The sequence below is a fragment of the Nannospalax galili genome, unplaced genomic scaffold (genome assembly GCF_000622305.1).
Source record: "Nannospalax galili isolate Female #2095 unplaced genomic scaffold, S.galili_v1.0 scaffold140, whole genome shotgun sequence".
Taxonomy (NCBI): domain Eukaryota; kingdom Metazoa; phylum Chordata; class Mammalia; order Rodentia; family Spalacidae; genus Nannospalax; species Nannospalax galili.
The window spans coordinates 10,253,649-10,274,414 of NW_008352267.1; positions in this window are offsets into that span (position 1 = coordinate 10,253,649).

Here is a 20,766-nt window from a genome sequence, read left to right on the forward strand (position 1 = left end):
AAGTAGGTAAAAACACTACTCTTTGGCTATAGTTATCATATATCACAAACTAATTCATGTTATTCCAAAGCTTTGTAATATTTTGCATATTGTGAAAAGAGCAATGAATAAGAAAACAGTTTTGTGATGCATAAGATAAAATGAATTGAAAAGTTTTGCACTCAAGTGTATGTGTGTCTATGTGTGTATGTCTGTGTCTGTATGTCAGTGGGTGTTCATGTCAACAGTGTATATGTCAATGAGTGTGCCAATGGGTGTGTATGTCAACTTTGCACATGTTGAGATTGGAGGACAATTTGAGGGCATTGGTCCTTTCCTTTAGTCATAGGATTTCCTGGAATTAAAATCAGGTCTTCAGGCTTGACAGCAAGTAGCATTACATAGTTACACCTCTCACTGGCTCTTAGAGTTTCATGAAATAAGGATATGTGTTGGCTAGATTTTTTCAACATGACATAAACTGAAGACCTATGAGCAGAGGAATTTCCTCCATCACATTGAGCTATGAGCACGTTTTTGAGGCAGCATTTTCTTGATTGCTGGTCGATGTAGGAGAACCCGGCGGACTGTAGGTGATGTCAACCCTGGCTGATATAGGAGGGATGGCTGAGCAGGCCAGAGAGAGAAAGTGAGTAATTAGCATTACTCCTTGGTTTCTGTTTCAGTTCCTGCCTCTGGATTGCTGCCTACTGGTCCTGCCTTGATTTCCCTTGATGGTGGACTGTGACATGATGTATAAGTAAAATAAACACCTTCTTCTCCAAGTGCTTTAAGTTATGTTTATCACAGTAAGAGGGAAACCTAACTATGACAATAGGCAAAAACATAAAATGTAGAGTAATTTATGTGGAGTGATTTTGATGACTTAGGACTACATTATAATTTTTCTCAGTGTGTAACAATAATGAAAGCCTACCTGCAACCCTACAGTCAATGTGCCTTTTCAAATGGCTGGTAGCCTGAGAAGTTCAGGCAACTGCATCAACAGATTATGGTGTGTCAGTCTGAGTCTCCTTGCTATCCTGAATGCTGGGGATATATACAGGGCACAGACATTGAGTGACTGAAAATATTTTAAATACTTTTTTTAATGGCTATAAACAGGTAACTCTTAAATACAAATATGAAACAAGGATTTTAGTTATAAGATATTATATATTTTCCCAGGGGATGATCCTATAGCCTCTTCTGACCTCCGCAGGCATTGCATGACACAGGTGACTTTACCTTCATGCAGGCAATACAATAAAATAAAAACAATAAAAAAATTTTAAAGATATTATGTATTTCAGAGTTTTCTATGGCTTTTTCAACCCTTTTCTGATGCTGTCTCTAACTCAGTATGACTATCTCAGTGAACCATTAGGACTTCCTGATATTTTCAAATTCCTGTCAGTTTCCCCAATGGCAATGGGCTATTTGTATCCAATTTGCTTACTGTGGTCAAATTGTGAAACACATTGTCAACAGACAGCACTGTCAAGTACTCTCCTAGAAGCCAGATGCAGTGATTATCCCAGATGTTACTTTCTAGTGCCAACTAGTATACATCTTTGCTTGTGTTTCTTTTGCAGTGGAATTATCATTTTGTGAAGCCTGTTATCTCTATTTTCTCTTCACTGAAAAAAAGTGGTCTATTCTACAAATGCCTTAAATTGCTGTTTCTAGAATACAAATAAGGTATTATTCACAAAATGAGTTTGTAAAATAGAAATTCTACAACATATTCTTTTATTTGCTTCATCTTTCTAATTTGTCTCTGAAACCATATTCATAATTTAAATAAAATATTTGTTTTTGAGGATTTTTTTCTTTTTTACTTCCAGTTTTTCCAGAATGATAATCTTTTCTTACTTTATATTCTTGCAACTCTTCAGAAATAAGATGGCACTTCTTATCAGTAGACACATGAAAGACACAATCGTCTAATAATCAGTACATACTATAAAAAACTGGTAATAAATTGAACAGATGTAGTAGTAGAAGACCTTTAAGAATGAAACAAGAAAACTTATACATTATGGAATAAATAAGTTTTACATGACTTCTAAAATTGTCAAAAATTTATACTCTCGGAGAATAAAGCTATTTGTAGAATATATTAGTAGTTAGTTTGCTGTAAATTACACTTAAGCTATTTATGTAAATTACATTTAAAGTTATAAGTACTACGATAAGTTTTTTCTTGGAAAAGAAACATAATTTTTCTTTCATGATTTTGAAGAATTTGAAAACATTCAAACTCATTTTTATAACCCACTTGTCAATGTATTTTACAAATCTCTTGTATTTAGACATTTTTAATCATTTTAGTATACATGCTAAGTATTTAGATATTGGGCAAGAAATAGAAAATAGTTATGATTTGTATCTTTAACTAAAATTATTAGTTATTTGCATATTGCACTTCACTTGGTATTTTCTTCTATCTTTAGGATCACCTTGAATACATGGACACGCTATAAAGTCAAATGGCTTTTTCTCTTTTATTTCTTTTCTATTTAATTTTTGCAAATTTCATACAATATATCTTTATCTTATTTAGGTTCCCCTCCCCTATCTGCACTTCCCTTTTACTACTCCTCAAGCACCTACATGTTCTCTATTTTATATAAAGCCTATAGAATCAAATTTCTGTCCCTAAATGTTCTTTGGTGTGGAGTCATCCACTGTTGTGGATTAACCTACCAAGATTCATACACTTAAATGAGACTGACACACCCCTTCCTAGAAGACATCAGTTTCAAATAGCTCCTCGGGGAGGGTTGGGGTTTCTTGTCTACTTTCCTACATCTATGCTGAAATTTTGTCTGGCTTGAGCTTATGTGGTATTTGTTCACGCCATCACCAGTTCTGTGAGTCTTATGAGAACCATCACAGCTGCCTGGAAAAGTTTGTTTCCTTGTGGTAACCCTTCTACTTCTGGTTCTGTAGTCTTTCTGCCAACTTTTCTATAATGAAGCCTCAGCATTTGGAGGTAGAAGTTTGATATAGGTGTTCAGCTAATGAATAATTGTTATGTGGTCTTCTATTATCTGCACATTGGTCAGTTCTGAGTTTCTGTGATAATTATCATCTTCTGCATAAGGATTCCTCTCTGGTGAAAGTTGAGAGATGTATTTGTCTGGGGGTATAACAATAAGTCAAAGTTAAATGAAATGGCATAAGTTGTTAAAACAGAACCATAACAGCCAATGAGATAGATACAGTAATTTTAAAAAATGTTCCAACAAATAAAAGCCTAGGACCAGATAGATACAACACAGAATTCTACCAAACCTTATATATAACAACTAATACCATTGCTCTCAAGTTATTCCATAAAATAGAAAAGGAAGGATCATTTCCCAAATTCCCTCTTTATGAAGCCAGTATTACTCTGACACCAAAACTTATACAACAAACCAACAAAAAAAGATAAGTTATAGACTAATCTATGTTCTGAGCATTTAACCCAAAGCTTTAAAACTATTTTTTGACACTTTAACCCAAAGCAAGAACACATTAAAAAGATTATCCACTATGATCAAGTTGGATTTATACCACAGATGCAGGGATGGTGTAGCATATGTAATTTAATAAATGTAATTCACCACCTCAACAGACTGAAGAACAGAAATTACATGATCATCTCATTAGATGCAGACAAGGCTTGTGACAAAATCCAACATCAATTCATAATAAAAGTAATGGAAAATCTAAAGATACAGGGAACATATCAAAAAAGACAACATGTATTTTTTGTAATCTTTGATAATACACACAGCAATCAAACATTGAAACCAATGGTTTGTTTTATCTCACAATTCAAAATGTATTGTCCATCTGCTATAATCTCTCAAATCTTAACTAGTCTGGATTGTCTCAAAAGCCCAAGAGAAGGGTGTCCTTTTGAGATGTGAGGCAAAGTCTGTTGTAAAACTCAGAAAGGTCATATAGTTTCCAGATACAGTGGCAAAAATGGCACTGGATAAATAATACCATCCCCAGGGAGAGTAACTATATAGAAATAAGGTTAAAAAAGCCAACACTTAGTAGTGTCAACATTAAAATTACCCCACAATGTCCATCATCTGAGGAAACCTAGGATCAAATATTACCTGACAGTGACTTGGGAAGGCTCATTTTTATGACTGGAGTGGTTGCAGGTCACTTGCTTGGGATAGCACTGCACACTGCCTATATCTTTTGGTGACAAATTATGGGTATTATGTGTACCTCTATCTCCCTGAAGTTTACATTAAAGCCTCAGCTTTTCTTCTGGTCATTTTATTACTGCACTGGGATCTTCTTACAAAGAGCCCTGCAGCACATTCTCTAGATACCCATTCTCTCAGTCTATTTATGTCATGAAAAATTTTCTATTCCCCTTTGACCATGATAGATAGTTTTTGCTGGATAATGTATTCAGGGATGGATTCCATAGTTTAGAACTGAGAATACTTTGGTCGAAGCTTGGCTGGCTTTCATAATTTGCATTGAAAAATCAGCTGTATTGAAAAGTACAGATGGCAGGAGAGGACATAGATTCTAGAGAAAACCCTATCTCTTTCATTCCTTTAGATAAATGAAATTTCTTACCATATCCTAAATATGGATTCTTATATTTACAGACAAGCATATTATAAACCACTCACCAAAGAAGTTTCTTTTTGCAGCAGATAGAGGCTACTGCAGAATTCCACAACTGGTTAGACACAGAGAATATACTTCTGAGAGATGCCAGGTACAAGGCGACACATCTACAGTTGAAACTCTACTCCTAAGGCTCGTGAAACAGCAGAACAATGGGTAGAGAGAAAATTGATGCATCCCTTAACTCTAACTACTAAACTTCCTTATACAACAGTGTGATGCACACAGAAGGCCACAGCTGGCCAAGTTCTAAAACATAAAAGGCTACAGAGTGTGCATTCTTGGATAGTACTCCTATGTTGAAACTCACTCACCATGAGTTATGGTGGGTCATGATAGCTCAATGACCTTTGCAGAGGGGAAGGAAAGATTGTAGTCAGGGCTGGTTCCTGAACACAGGGAAGCAGAGGCGTTCAGGTCACATGTGAACTTGTGGCAATGGTGGCATTGAGTACAGGACTCATGACAACTCAATTAAACAAGGGCCCAGAGGGGAGGAGAGGAATGGGTGGTGGGCCAACCCTAAACTGAGAACTACTAGAGACTGATTGCAGCTGGGTGAGCAAGACTATGCCTTGCATGCAATCTCTGGATGGGCTGACTAGACACCAGTGGATGGCTTTACAGTGCAGGATATCTGGATAAAAATACTTGACTGAATAGGACTTAACATCAATGGCAGAATATATGAGGCCTGGTGCAGAGATGGGGGCATTGATGGGGGATGGAGGCTAATTTGATTAAGAACTCTTTTATGAAATTACAACAGCTAAATTTAAATTTTTTTAAAGAAATTTTCATTTGTCCCTTTTTGAAAATGTGGTAGGAGACTGGAATTGCTGCTTTCTGGGATCCACTGGAAGTATATTTGCTACTGTTTCTTCTGTTGTAGATTCTGATACTGATGTGATTGTCATTGGGACTTTCCTTGGCAGCACCTTTTCTAATCATACTGCTAATTGTCTTTTAACTTTCTTCCCTGGAATGTTTCTTTCCTATTTTCACTGTAAATTCAGCTCAACTTATAACATTGCAGACTTCCTCTAGCCTATTCCTCCAATCTCTTTTAAACTCTTACTGTATATGAATTCCAAGGGTTCTTCCAAATTTTTAGATACAGTCAAGGTCCCTCTTCCTGCTACTGATTTTCTGGATTAGTAAGATTTTGTCTCAAGAATGAAATGTAATTAACTTTAAAGTTAGTTGGGTTATTGTTTTGGTGTTTTCTAGTTCAAGATCGGGTGGACTCGTTGCTTTGGGTCTTGGCGGGTATGTTTTGTGGTAAGGGCAGAGAATCAGACTGTTTGCCTCTTGACCAGGAAGCAAAAGAGATGCAGAGACTGAGTTCTCACAATCTCAAGTGGAGGAATCACCTCAGTGACTTTAGAATCTCTTGCTGAGGAAAGAGTTTTGAAAGTTTTCTTCACTTCTTAATAGTGTCATGGTGGGGATCCTGCTATTAACACATTTTCCTTTGGAGAGAAATTATACAATCCATAATAGGGGTTAAAGATCAATACTTGGAACCCATGTCCTTGATATAATTTTGTTTTATCCATTTTCTTTGTGTGTGTGTGTGTGTGTGTGTGTGTGTGTTTGTGTGTGTGTTATACTGTGTGGTCTATATATGTGCGTTCATGTGCCCTTTTTCACACAGTGGCTAGAGGAGAATGTTGCATAATGTATTCTTTCATTCTCTGTTTTGTTACCTTGAGACGGTCTCTCAGTGAAGCTGGGGTTAGGCATGCATCAGAAAGCCCCTGTGATTCTATCTCTGCCTCCAACAGTGCTGGGTTGAGAGGTGCACAAGTGGCTAACCTTGGCTTTTTATATGGGTTCAAGAATTTCACCTTAGGTCCTTTTGCTTGCCCAGAAGATGTTTTTACTCAATGAGCCACCTCACAAGTTACAACAGTTTCTCATATTTTACAAGTGACAGGCTTGTTAATACATTTAGTGCTCAAAAAAGTATTATCAAAAAGATAGAAATGCTGTTGTAGATATGTTATAAATGTAACTGCCATGAAGTTTTTGAGGAAATATAAAATCTGAAAAACAAAGCTTTGAAAATTATAACAGCACAAATTTATTAAATTTATTGACAAACCATATAAAATATGAATCAGAATAAACAGAGAATATAAGTTAATTGACATGCAGCCTCTTAATTTGTCTTCAGTGTAATCCATGAAATTTTTCATTTTTCAATGATTACTATTTTCCATATCAATGAGCACAATGTTATATAATAGTTGATAAAATTATGCATGCATTAATAACAATAATTCCATTTTTCAATGTGAAACTTTTTTGTTCCTCAAGCCTGTACTACCTCATCTTTCTCCACATTCTGACTGTGGGGCTGGTAGCTTTTGTTGATATTTTCTAAGAACAACCTTCTCACTGTGTCTACACTTCTTTTATGTTTGTTTCCAGTTGCATTGACTTGTACTTTTACTTTATTGTCTATTGTTCCTGATTTGAGATTAGTATAATAGATTTTCTAGTGTATAAGTCAAAGCTTTGTGGTAATTAAATTTTTGTTTATCTGACTTAGGTATCATTTATAATTCTTTTTTTGTAAATTTTTAATTGAATTTTTGTGTATTTCATGCAGAACATCTTAAATGCCTTTATACCCCGTTCCCCACTGGCACCTTCCATGACCCCCCCAGTGGATTTCATGCATTCTGTCCTTTATGTTAAGGTCTAGCAAATTAAGTTAGTTTCTCCATCCCTAAGTGCAAGTTCATGCACTGAGGTCTAGTCGGCCTATCTAGAGTCCCTCCCCTGAAGAAGATGAGCTCTAACTCACCCAGCAATAATCAGCGGCCAGTATTTCCTCAGCTAAGCTTGGAGTCTGCTGCCCATTTCCACAGCTCTTTGCTGGGTTTTTGTCTGCTTGAGATTGCATGGGTCTTCTGCATGCTGACTATGGGGGTTAAGGGGAAGTTCCATCACATTGGTTTGGAACTAGTTTTAAAATTTGAGAAAGATACAGTGGTGCATCTGTGTAATTACAGTATTCAAAAGGATGAGGCAGGAGAGAACCATCAATTCATTACTGATTTAGATACATAACATGACACTATTTCAAAAATATTTATTGTCCAATTAATCAAGAAAATATGGATTTTTACTCAGTTCAAAGTGTTTTTAAATTCCACATGTGGTTATTTATCTGACCAACTTGTATATATATGCTTTGTTTAACTTGGGTATTTTTCATTTTTCTTCTTGATATCATATATAATTTTGTTGTAAATGGAGAGTGAATTGTATAAGAATTTAATTTTGCTTATAATTCTTATGCCCTCATCACAAATGGTCCATTCAGAAGAATAACCCGTGTAAATATGAACTATACATGTATTCTGTATATCAATTGATTTTTTTGACATTTTTACTCAAAACTTCAATATTTTTGGTCATAATAAAAATATTTTTATCAATTATTCAATGCAGTTTTGAAAGCTCTAAATATAATTATTGAATTATTAACTATATTTATCTATATTTCAGTCATTTTAAAAATGTTTTCTGTTTTATGAATTTATTATATTCCTACAATTATGAAATTATTTGTCAGTTTGACAAATTATTAAGTGGTCTTTGTAGAAAAGAAATTATTTAGTAGAACATATCTAGAACTGATGTTGCTGCTGTTAAACTATATGTCTATAAATATAATTTGACACCTCTGAATGCTAAATAGATGAACTAAATTTATCATTAGTTTTACTGTTTTAAATAATAAAACTAAAGGTATGAATCAAAGTGCATAGAAAGAATACCAACTTCAGACACTATGAGGATGTCTCAACTTAAAAATCATCATCTGTGCTGGCAGGTCAGAGTCATGTTCTTTTAAGATGAATTATTTTTGTATTCTGTTAGGGGTACATGTTTCCTTTGATTATATATTGATGAAACTTATTTAAAAATTGAAAAACCTATAATTGAATGTTATACTGTTTTTATGGTTATGTGGTAAAAAAGATACAAATGACACATCACTATGTGGCTATGCCTATTGTAAGACTTGAAAAGTCAGTTTCCTAAAAGGTGGAAATTGTTCTTTTTGGAATTTTTAAAATTCATTCTCAGTCTGACACTAATTGGCACTTAGTTCTATAACTGTTATTTTCTCCCCATTTTTTTCCTCATGACTACATTTCCTAAGAAATCTTTTTTTTAAAAGTCATCAATATATAACTTTTAGAGAACAATCTGACTGCTAAAAATATGTTATTAAAAGATGAAGTACAGAACTGTCCCAATACTTTTAACAATTTATAAAAATGAATTATGATAAAGATTATTAATATGAATTTATATAAAAGGATATATTACCTAACATATATTATAAGTTATCTTACATGGATACTTCTAAAAATAGCAAAGACATTGGAGTCATAGCAACAAGATGGATGTATGAGACCTCAGCCTTCTCTCTTTTCAGAAGAACAATTTGGCAGTTATGAGAATAAAAATTACTCTGCAAGAACAGAGCCATTCATTCACTTAAGGCAATGTCACACTGCATTGGAAGAAACAGCCAATGACCATTCCTCTAATCACAGGAAGAACTATTTCTTTCTGTCAATTTTGTTCACTCAATCAATTGAGTCAGAGTTGCACAGTACACAAATGAATTTCCCTGAATAATCAGTACATCCCAGACAACAAGGAAGAGCAGAGTAAAACTAGAACTTTGAACCATTATTCTGATGACCAGTCTCAGCTTCCCCTACCCAGATAACTGGGAAGAATGGCTCTTCTGAAGCTTCATAAGGAAGCAAGCATTTGGACTATCAGTAACAATCACAAAACAAGAGTCAACATAGAACCCAGCACCTTGCTTTGCAGATATTAGCCGACTTTTGCCAAGGATCTTTAGGGCTCTAGTGTCTCCCATGTATTACTACAATCCTCATCGCTGAGGATCTGAACTGTTCACCACTGTGCAAGTCAAAAGTTCTGCCACACGGAAGAAGACAGCTAGCATAACAACAGTGGACATCAGCATCTTATATGAATAATATCTGTGAAATATGGATCTTCATAGTTTCTGTGTTCCTAAATCACTGTGGTATTTTGTTCAGCCCCAGGTCCCTGAAGTTACTCTTCCTAAGTGAATGCTTGCTTAAGTTGCATTATTGTTGCTACACACATGCCCACAGATATCCATGATTTCTAGAGGACAAAGTCTGGGCTGCACTACCTCACTGATAACTATTGATGGCTGAACTAGTATTTTGCTAGGAATTGAATATGAGCATAAGGCTTCTAATTTGCACCTTTACAAGCATCTAATCATATCCACTTCTTGCCAGATCTCATTACCATCTTTGCATTCAGAACTGGTTTTTTTCGGCTGCACAAGACTGTCTATTACAGGTCCGGCCTATAGTTGTTCAGACACACATGGCTGATCTAACCTCTGTTTCTAGACCATAGTTGTCCTCTGAAAGTACTCTATGCCATCTTGCAGCCTCCATTGCCAAACAGAAATTCATATTTGTCCCTGGTACCTGCCTCTTGCAATGTCCCTGTCAGTAAGCCTAGGCGAGCCTCCTTCTCATACCTTTGGTTGAGTAAATGTTTGTGGATTTCCCTATAAACAGAAAATCACAACAAAGCAGGCTAAGGCCCTCTCTATCACCTTAATTCCCATATAACTAAATTCAAAATGCCACAGGGGAACAAAGAAGTCCTTGTTAATTCCCACAGCCTTTGCCATCAAAAAGCATGCTGTTGCATAGAAATATGTTTTACCTGCCAGGGCTGATAAAGATGATTTTGTCTCATAATATGTGAACTCACAGCACAGACCCACATTTGGCACTCAATCCCAGGATGTACCCCACTCCTATCCAAGTGGCAGTTTTATGATACTAACATCAGAAGAAAAAACAAAAACAAAACAAAAATTGGGCTATATATTGCATTTTAATATTTTCTATAATAAAAAATTATATTTTGCAAAAATGTACAGATACATATCTTCAAAGAGATATTAACAAGAAAAAGAATCAGAAAATAAACACTATTATAAATGATCACAGTGGACTTCTAATGAACTAATTTAAAAACGAAATTTAAATACCCACAAATGGTCAAAACAATTTGAAACCATGATTTTAAAGAAACACTGGCTTCAAAACCAGAGAGAAAAGATAACAAAATGTGAAGTTTAACAAATAATGGGAAATGAAAACTAAATACAGTGTTTGAATCTGAAAAATATATGTGAAATAAATATGAGGATCTTCAGCAACAAAGCAGATGTAATAAATAACAGGAAAAAGCAAGCCCAATGGCAGGTCATTTGAAGTTACCCAGTGAGAGGAGAAAAAAGAAACAAAGACCAAAAAGAAACAAAGAAAACATATAGGACCTATGGGACACAACATTCTAAACTGTGTTTTAGATTAAAATGCATAGAAGAAAAGGGAAACACACAAATATCATTCAAAAGAATGTTGGTGAAAATGTCCAAAATATGGAGAAATCATTATTGTAATTCTTTTTACTCTGCTTGGCTGATAGGAGAAAAAGTTGCATGTAACATAATTATTAACTATAGAATCAATAATAACAACTTCACATCAATTCTTGGTATATGGTTATTTTTGTCCCTTTCTGTTTTCTCTTTGCCTACTATGGCTTGATCTTTTCAACTTTAGAAGGTTTAGTTTTGTCTATTTCCTCTATGTTTTCCTATTTTTGAATTGTGTGAATTTCTGCAGTTCATTTATTCTACTTGATTTAAGAATTAAATTATCTAACTCCCTAAAGTTTCCTATGTTGTAAGTATAGTTGATTGATTTTACAGTTTAAACGTATATGCATTTATTACTAAATATTTCTTTTCTGTTGAGCTTGTTTATTTCTCTTAAGAAACAGAACTGATAAAATGAATATATATATAGTATTTAGTCCATGCTGGAATCCAAAGAAGTTGGTCTCAATAGCAAGAAGTTAGTCTCATCAGTAGGAGAGAAGACAAGCCGCAAAAAGCCAGAACTTGCTTCTGCCATGGCTTTTATACGGGATGCCGTCAGAAGGTTATGTTCACATTTAGCATGGGTCTTTCAGCTTCAAATGATTTAATCAAGAAGGTCTCTCTTACTTCAGTTAATCTCAGATACAGTCATATCACATCGAGGATTAGCTATCACAGTTTGCATCATGTACATTTAAAAGTTATTTATTAATTTCTTTCAAAATGCTTATGTTGGGGGCTGGAGAGATGGCTCAGTGGTTAAGAACACTGCCTGTTCTTGCAGAAGACCCTGATTCGATTCCTAGCACCCCCATGGCAGCTAACAACTGTCTGTAATTCAAGTTCCAGGGGATCCAAAAGCTTCTTCTGTCCTTTGCAGGCATTGTATGACATAGGCGCACTTACACATGCGGGCATAACGCTCATACACATAAAATTAAAAATAACAAAATATGATTTTTTAATTTTTAATAACTACATGATTAGAAGAAGCATTTCACCACAGCTTTAACATATTCAGTAACACACTCCAGAGCAAGAGTACCTCTCTTTCACAAGTGGCTGTAAGTTTATAGCTTCACAGTTGAATTAATACAGTTATACAATATTAAACTCAGTATAAGCCCTGCAAGACATAAAATTGAATGAGTTTTTAACCTTTAAAAATGATCTCCATTTCATTTTAGAATATATTGTTCCTTGCAAAAAGACTCATTATTTCTACTACTAACAATGATATGTTGGTGCATGCATCTCTAATCTGTATGTATCTGATTATTACTAGTCATAATCGGTTGCACGTCTATCCTTGGCAAAAGTGTATGTCTATAAAGTCATTGGGTAGATTTCAATGGTAATGTTTATCACCTCTACTATTTAATATGACGTAAATTTCCATGCTTCCTCCTCAAATATAATAGATTTTTTTAAATTTGTTGATTATTTTTGTGGGTGTATATCATACAAAACATCCCAAACCATCTTATGTGACTACACACCCACTTCCCAAATGGTACCCTCTCATAGCCTCCCTCCCACTCCCCCTACGAGAGCCCTTATTCTCTGATATCCCTGCTACTTTCTGCTGTGTTGTTGGCACAATAGCCATTCCCCACTACTTGTCTATCTGGTGAATCTAGTCAGCCTATCTAGAGGTCTTTCTTTTAGGAAGGTCAGCTGTTCCTCATCTAGCAGCAATCAGTTGTCAATAATCCTTTAGAAAAGATTGGGGTGCACTGTTCATTTTTCCAGTTCTATGCTGGTTTACTATCTGGGAGTCCCTTTGGTCACCCTGGCCAACAACTCAAAAGAAGGTATCTCCTATCTGACATTGTTGCTTGTTATGTAGCCTTTAGCTATACATATGGACTCTTAAAAAATTATATTGGCACCTTTAATCTTTGATTATACTTTCCTTCTGGGGGTTTAATGTCATACAGTTGTCCCAGATATACCAATTTATTTTTACTCTTAAGGTCATTTGAGGATCTGTTCTTCATGGGTAACATGGGCTTGGGAGGAGCCCCTGGCTCCATTCTTTTACCAGTTCTGTGTATGTGAAGACAAGCCACACATCCTGCTCAACCATGGCTGGCTTTGCTTGCATGCATGGAGGAAATGATTCCTCTGTGTTGACCCTCCTCTTTGTAGACTGGACACTGGCTCTAGTCCATCTCATGGGGTCTCCTCAGCTTCCTTGATCAAGAGGATAGGTGGCCCACCAAAATCACAGGACATTTTGAAAGATGCTCATAGTCCCCTGGAACTAGTCGACTTAGGAGGGCAAGGAGCAAGAACTGTCCTTTATGTTTCTCTAAACAAATTATTATAGGCCTCAAAATATGTCTGTTAAACATCCAAGAAGGTTAGTTCCACCAGTCTGGCACTTTTAATTACTGTATGTCACATAGATAAACCTTGGGCAAAGATCAATTGTTCTCAGATAAAGCTTACCTAGACATATATTTCTTGATCTGCTATGTATAATTTGTCAGTAGGTTGTTGGAGTAATATGGTTCCCTTTGTTTTTTAAAAACAGCTAGGCATTATTTATCTCTCACATTGTCTCACACCTCCATCATATTTTCCCCAATTAAGGTGCCCCCATTTTCCCCCTTTCTCCCTTAATAATACCCTTCTCCTACAGTCCTACCTCTCTTGAGCTCCTTCTTTCCCTTTATCCCCTAGGTTACTTTTATAACCTTCCCTCCCCCCCTCCATTAAACTGCCCAATTTTTATCCATATCTCCCTTATTAACGCCTGATTCCTACTGTTATTTGCTTTCAGGTTCTTTCTTTTCCTTTAATTTCTGGTTCCTTTCCATTTTCCTGGTTCCTGTAGTTATGTCTGGATACATACTCACTTATCAGGGTTTGGTTCTAGGATCCAATATGAGGGAGAACATATGTCAATTTTTTTTTTCTTAGTCTGTATTACTTCACTTAGGATTACAGTTTCTAGTTCAATCCACTTACCTGAAAATTTCATGATTTCATCTTTCTTTACTGCTGAGTAAAATTCCATCATATAAATGAACCACATTTTCATTATCCACTTGTCAACTGAGGGACACTTAGGTTGCTTCCATCTCTTACTTATTGTGAAAAGAGCAGCGAAAAATATGGATATACAAGTGTCTCTGAAATAGGATGAGTTCCTTGGGTATATGCCAAGGAGTTTTCATATACAGGTTCATTTGTAGTTTTTAAAGAACTCTCCACAATGCTTTCCATAGGGGTTGAACAAAGTTGCAGTCCCACCAGCAGTGGATGAGTGTTCCACTTTCCCCACATCCTCTCCAACATTTGGTATCAGTTGTCCTCTTGATTTTAGCCAGTCTGATTGGGTAAGGTGAAATCTTAAAGTGGCTTTAATTTACATTTCCCTAATTATTAGTGATGTTGAACATCTTTTACGATGCTTAATAGCCATCTTTACGTCTTGTTTTGAGAATTCTCTTTCCAGCTCCTTAGCCCATCTTTTAATTGCATTACTTCTTGTCTTGATTCACTGTTTTTTGAGCTCTTTATATATTGTGGATATTAAACCTCTGTTGAATATGTCGCTGGTGAAGAATTTCTCCCATTCTGTGGGTTTTCTGATCACTTCTCAGACTGAAATGAAGAAGGAAGTGAAACACTCAGTAAGCCAATTAGAAACGACAGGAGAAAGCCTCACCAATAGGATGAATGAAATGTAAAACAGAGTATCAAGAGTGGAAGATAAAGTGGACCAACTAGACCACTCAAGCAAAGATTATGAAAAATTTAAGAAATCGCAAGAATGAAATATGCAGGAATTGAGTGATACCATAAAAAGACCAAACTTACGAATTATAGGCATATAGGAAGGAGAAGAATCCCAAGATAATGGCATGGACCAGATCTTCAACAGAATTGTAGGAGAGAATTTCCAAAAATTAAAGAAAGACATGCCCATACAAATACAAGAAGCATATAGAACACTAAACAGACAGGAACAGAAAAGAAACTAACCACGGCACATCATAGTAAAAACACTAAACATACAAAACAAAGAGACAATAGTGAAAGCTGCAAAAGAGAAACAACAAGTCACATTTAAAGAAGAACCCATTAGGTTTAGAGTTGACTTTTCAGTGCAAACTATGAAAGCCAGAAGAGCCTGGACCAAAGTGTTCCCAGTTCTAAATGACCACAGATTCCAACCCAGATTACTTTACTTAACCAAAATGTCTATTATAGTCAAAGGGGAAAGAAAAATCTTCCATGAAATAAATAGGGTGAAGGAATTCATGTCCATAAGACCAGCCCTTCAGAGAGTTCTGGAAGCAATACAATGAGCTGAAGAAAGGGATGACTATGCCTGAGTGTTTGCAGAAAGAAATTCAATGAAGGTATAATTGTGGAAACTACAGCTATATCAAGAGTGTAAACAGAAATAAAAATGACAGGATTCAATAATCATCCTTCAATAATAACTTTAAATATTAATGGACTGAACTCCCCAGTCAAAAGACACAGACTAGGTGAATGGATTAAGAAACAAAACCCATCTTTTTGTTGTCCACAAGAAACTCATCTCATTTTCAAGGACAGGAACAATTTTAATGTGAAAGTATGAAAAAAATATACAAAACAAATGGTACTAAGAAAAAAGCAGGCAAAGCAATTCTAATGTCTAACAAAATAGACTTTAAACTAAAACTAATCAGAAGACATAAAGAGGGTCACTTCATTCTGATCAAAGGAACAATAAATCAAGAAAATATTACAATCTTGAACATATATTCACCAAACTCTGGTTCACCCAAATTCATAAAAACAAAACTACAGTACTTTAAGACACAGATTAATCCCAACTCATTGCTAGTAGGGAACTTCAATACCCCACTGTGTCCATTAGATAGGTCAACAGGGCAAAGAGTTAACAGAGAGGCATGTGAATTAAAGAAAACTATATATCAAATGGACTTAAAAGACATCTACTGAGTATTCCACCAAAGCAACAAAGGACATACTTTCTTCACAGCACCCCATGGAACCATCTCCAAAATTGACCATATACTGGGGAACAAAACTAACCTCAAAAAATACAAAAAGATTTAAATAATTCGATGCATTCTATCAGACCACAATGCAATAAAGCTTACAATCAACACCCGAAGAAACCCTAATCTCCACATGAACACATGGAGATTAAACAACACACTCCTAAATGATATATTGGTCAAAAGAGAAATTAAGAAAGAAATAAAAGTATTCCTGGAACTAAATGAAAAGGACAATACAACACAACAAAACTTCTGTGACACACTGAAAGCTGTCCTTAGAAGGAAGTTTATAGCTGTAGGTGCCTACATCAAAACATCAGAAAGAACACAAATAAATGACTTAACATTGCAACTCAACATAATTGAGAAGCACCAACAAATGAAACTCAAACCGAGCAGACAAGAAGGAATAACAAAAATCAGGGCAGAAATTAATGAAATTGAAACAAAGAAAACAATACAAAGAATCAACAATCCAATCCATTTGAAAACCTAAAAGAAATGGATGCATATCTAAATGCATGGGAACCACTAAAGCTAAACCAAGAAGAGATTAACAACTTAAATAGACCCATAACACAAAAAGAAATTGAAACAGTAACAAAAAACCTCCTAACTTAATTTATTCAAAAAGATAAAAGGGAGGGAGAACTTCCAAATTCCTTCTATGAACCCAGCATCATGGTCAATACCAAAGCCAGGTAAAGATACAACCAAAAAGAAAACTATAGACCCATATCCTTAATGAACATAGATGTAAAAATTCTCAACAAGATACCTGTAAACCACATACATACACACATCAAAAAGATCATCCACCATGCATATCCATATTGAACACAGATGCAAAAATTCTCAACAAGATACCTGCAAACTGCATACAGACACACATCGAAAAGATCATCCACCATGATCAAGTTGGCTTTATCCCAGGGATGCAGGGATGGTTCAATATACGTAAGTCAATAAACATTATAAATCATATGAATGGGCTCAAAGACATGAACCACATGGTCATCTCAATAGATGCAGAGAAGGCTTTGACAAAATTCAACATGCATTTATGTTCAAAGTCCTAGAGGGAATTAGACTGGAGGGAACATAACATAATTATAGCCATATATAACAATACTACAGCCAACATCATTTTAAATGGAGAAAAACTGGAAACATTCCCATTGAAAAACAAAATATTTTTAAAATTCTTATGTTATCTGGCATGTACAGCTTAGTCTCCAGTCTCCAGGTATTTTTTCATTTATTGCTTTTTAAAAATAATGTAGTTGATAACATCAGTTGTGTGATTTTCTTTTTAAAAAATAACTGTAAAAGAGTTTAATTTGACACTACAATTTGATAAATATATTAATTTGAGTTTGAAAAGAATATTAATTTTCAGAGCACCAAATAAAGGCTTATCTAATTGTCACTTATGAGTTTTATTGGTAATACTGTTTGGGTTAAATGTGTTCTTACTGATTTCTGCCTCATGGAACTATTTATCTCTGATGGAAAAATGTTGAAGTGAAGAATTGGATTTTTTGCCAGTTTTTGCAATCCATATAGATAAATATTTAGTTTTGTACCTAAGGTACAGTATTATTGAAGTACTTAACTCATACCCTTATGAATAGAAAAGCTTTATCACCTGGAGTGCAGTGATTGTTTATAGCTCTGTGATCTTGACTTCCCAATTCCATTTCCAATGTCAGCAACATTTTTACCTGCCCATTCAAACCTTCATACTATAGACAGATAATGATGCAAGACTTCCTTACTTCCTAAGATTTTCTTATTATGTAAATTATCATGTTTAATTTTCATGCCTTAAACATTTTGTGCCAAGAAATCCAAGTGTTTTGATGAATGCATGACATGTATGAATGTACATTACATATCATACTTAGTTTCAACAGTCTGAACTGTGTTCTGACCTTCAATTACTCAGTATTCCCCCACATTACTTACATTAGGAATTTCATGAAAAACTACCAATGACAGTGAATGTATCAACAGGAATTTGCAATCTCAAAATACTCTAACATAGACACTGGAAATCAAAGTGCCACTAATATCTTTTCACTTTCTCCTTTCGGGCTGCAGTTGACACGCTCACTTTCTGCCTCCTCACACAGTGGTACTCTGAGCATCTGCTCCCCTGGTGTCTCCTCAGAATGGGATAATATTATCCTTATAAGGACAAGTTTCTAATCAGGTTAGAAAGCAGCTTTTAATTACTTAATAGCATAACTGTTTCTTTAAAAGTTCTTTTCAATACAGTCAGACTTCTAATTTTTAGGAATCTAGGTCCCCAACATTTTAATTGTAAGACATAAAATTTAGTTCACATCATCCCCAGTCCTACCTTGGTTTTACAATCAATACCTGTCCCAGAATATTCCAATATTTTGACTTATATATGTCGTCTTGGCAAACTGCTTTCTATTATTTACTAGAAAGAATTTTAAATATATACATGTATGTTTGTGGCCTTGGAATTAGTTATTTGTGTTACAATTATATATTGCATTTAATAGTATAGATATAGTTCATCTTGTTGATCTCTTCATCTATGTGAGGTTGCTTTCAGTTTCTTATGAGTACAAATGAAATTATGTGATTGCTTGGTGTGATCTTTCTAATTTGTATATGCTGTTCCACAGCTGGTCAATTGTAGTGAATAAGTGTCTGAGGGATGCCCAGCCTTGAGTGACATGTCTACAATGGGACCTCTACAACTGAGGCTCATGGAACATAGGGAAAAAGAGGATAAAGTCAATATTAATGTATCTCTCAACTCTCACCAGCAAAGTTTCTTCACATAACAGAGTGATTAATGCAGAAAGCAGCAACAGACCAAAATGTAGAGAATAAGAGACTGCAGAGTGTGTGTCCCTGGTTAAGACTCCTATATTAAATTTCTGCCACCCAGGGCTCAGGGATCATTGTTGAAGAGGGGGTATAAATATTGTAAGAGCCAGGGGTGGTGGATGATCATGAGGAGTTTTCCAGGGGCAGGGAACTTCATATGAACTTACAGAAATGATAACAATATGCACAAGACTCATGTAAACTCAAACCACACAAAACCCAGTGTACACTAGGTAAATGGGTAAGAAGCCCCAAACTTGGTTGAATAACTATTAGTAGCTCATTACTGCTAAATGAGGGAGCATTGGTCATCTTGCAGGTAGTGGCGCTATATTCACTGACCAGGTTCCAGTGGGTATACTCATACCAAGGGATAAGGGGTATCTGGGGAGACAAATTTGACTGGATAGTCCTTAACATAATGACAGAACCTGTGAAATCTGGTGGAGGGCTATAGGGCTGTATAGTTAGGGGCAGGGGTCTAAATATGTTTAAAGTATTTTGTATGAGATGCACAAGAATTCAATAAAAAGTTATATTGTAAAAAATTAAAATCCATGAGCAATGAATTAAAGATCAATATTTGTATTTGATCTTCATCTTTAATAATTTTAGAATAGATATATTGCTCATGAATGATTAAAATGTATCAATTTCTATATATTGAGTGTTATTTTATATTTATGTATTCACATTTACTATTTCTGCTAAATCTAATGTCCCAAATTTTTACTGACATTGATTTTGTGTTTTTGTAAATTATTACAATCATTTTATTTAATGAAGTTGACATATACAGTCACTTCTTTTAATACATCTCTAAATTATAATTTTGAATGAATATGTAGCTGATATGAAATTATAAGGAGATTTATTGGATTATTGAATTTGTTAAAGATTAAATAATAAATATAAAATATCTTGTATTCTACTATGTGTCTATCAGTAATGCAGGAATTATATATATAAACAAAATTATAAAGGCAGAATTATAGAATGGAGTTTATAAATAACAAACATTTAATTCAATTATGTTTTGAGGTAATAATCATTAAATATTGTAAATATACTTGATATTTTATTTGTAAACAAAGCAAATTGTTTATCACGTAAATGATAAACTTGTTGTAGGAAATTGCATTGGAATTGTGATAATTTTCTCTCCTTCCTCAATTTAACCACACCCCAATCCATTTCCTCTTCTCACTTTTTATCATCATCACTCTTAATCTTTGTTTGTCACTGTTTCAAGGAAGTATGTGAATGATCTAGAAGTTGAAAAGGCTTTGTGACAATTGATTAATATCTATAGCGTCCATCAGAGATACAAAACAGAGCCAAATCTGCATAAACAGTTAACTGTTCTGGAAAAATCTGGAAAGAATATATTAGCTAAAATGACTTTTCATTTGATTGTGGAAAAGACAATATTTTGGTCACAGTGGAAGCATGATTACATTGGCTGATGACCGCCAAATGGGATGACAAGACTCTCTGAGGGGAATTATGACTCTATTGGTGGAATGCAATCTGTGCGCCAGGAGTTCCGTATCTGAAAAATCATTTTAATTGTTAAAATGTGCTTTAAAACCAGCAGAAATTTATCATCCTTGAGGAAGGTAAAGGTAAGGGAATCATGTTAACATCTGCACACACATTTAAAACCCACAACTTCTCTCTCTCTCTTTCTCTCTCTCTCTCTCTCTCTCTCTCTCTCTC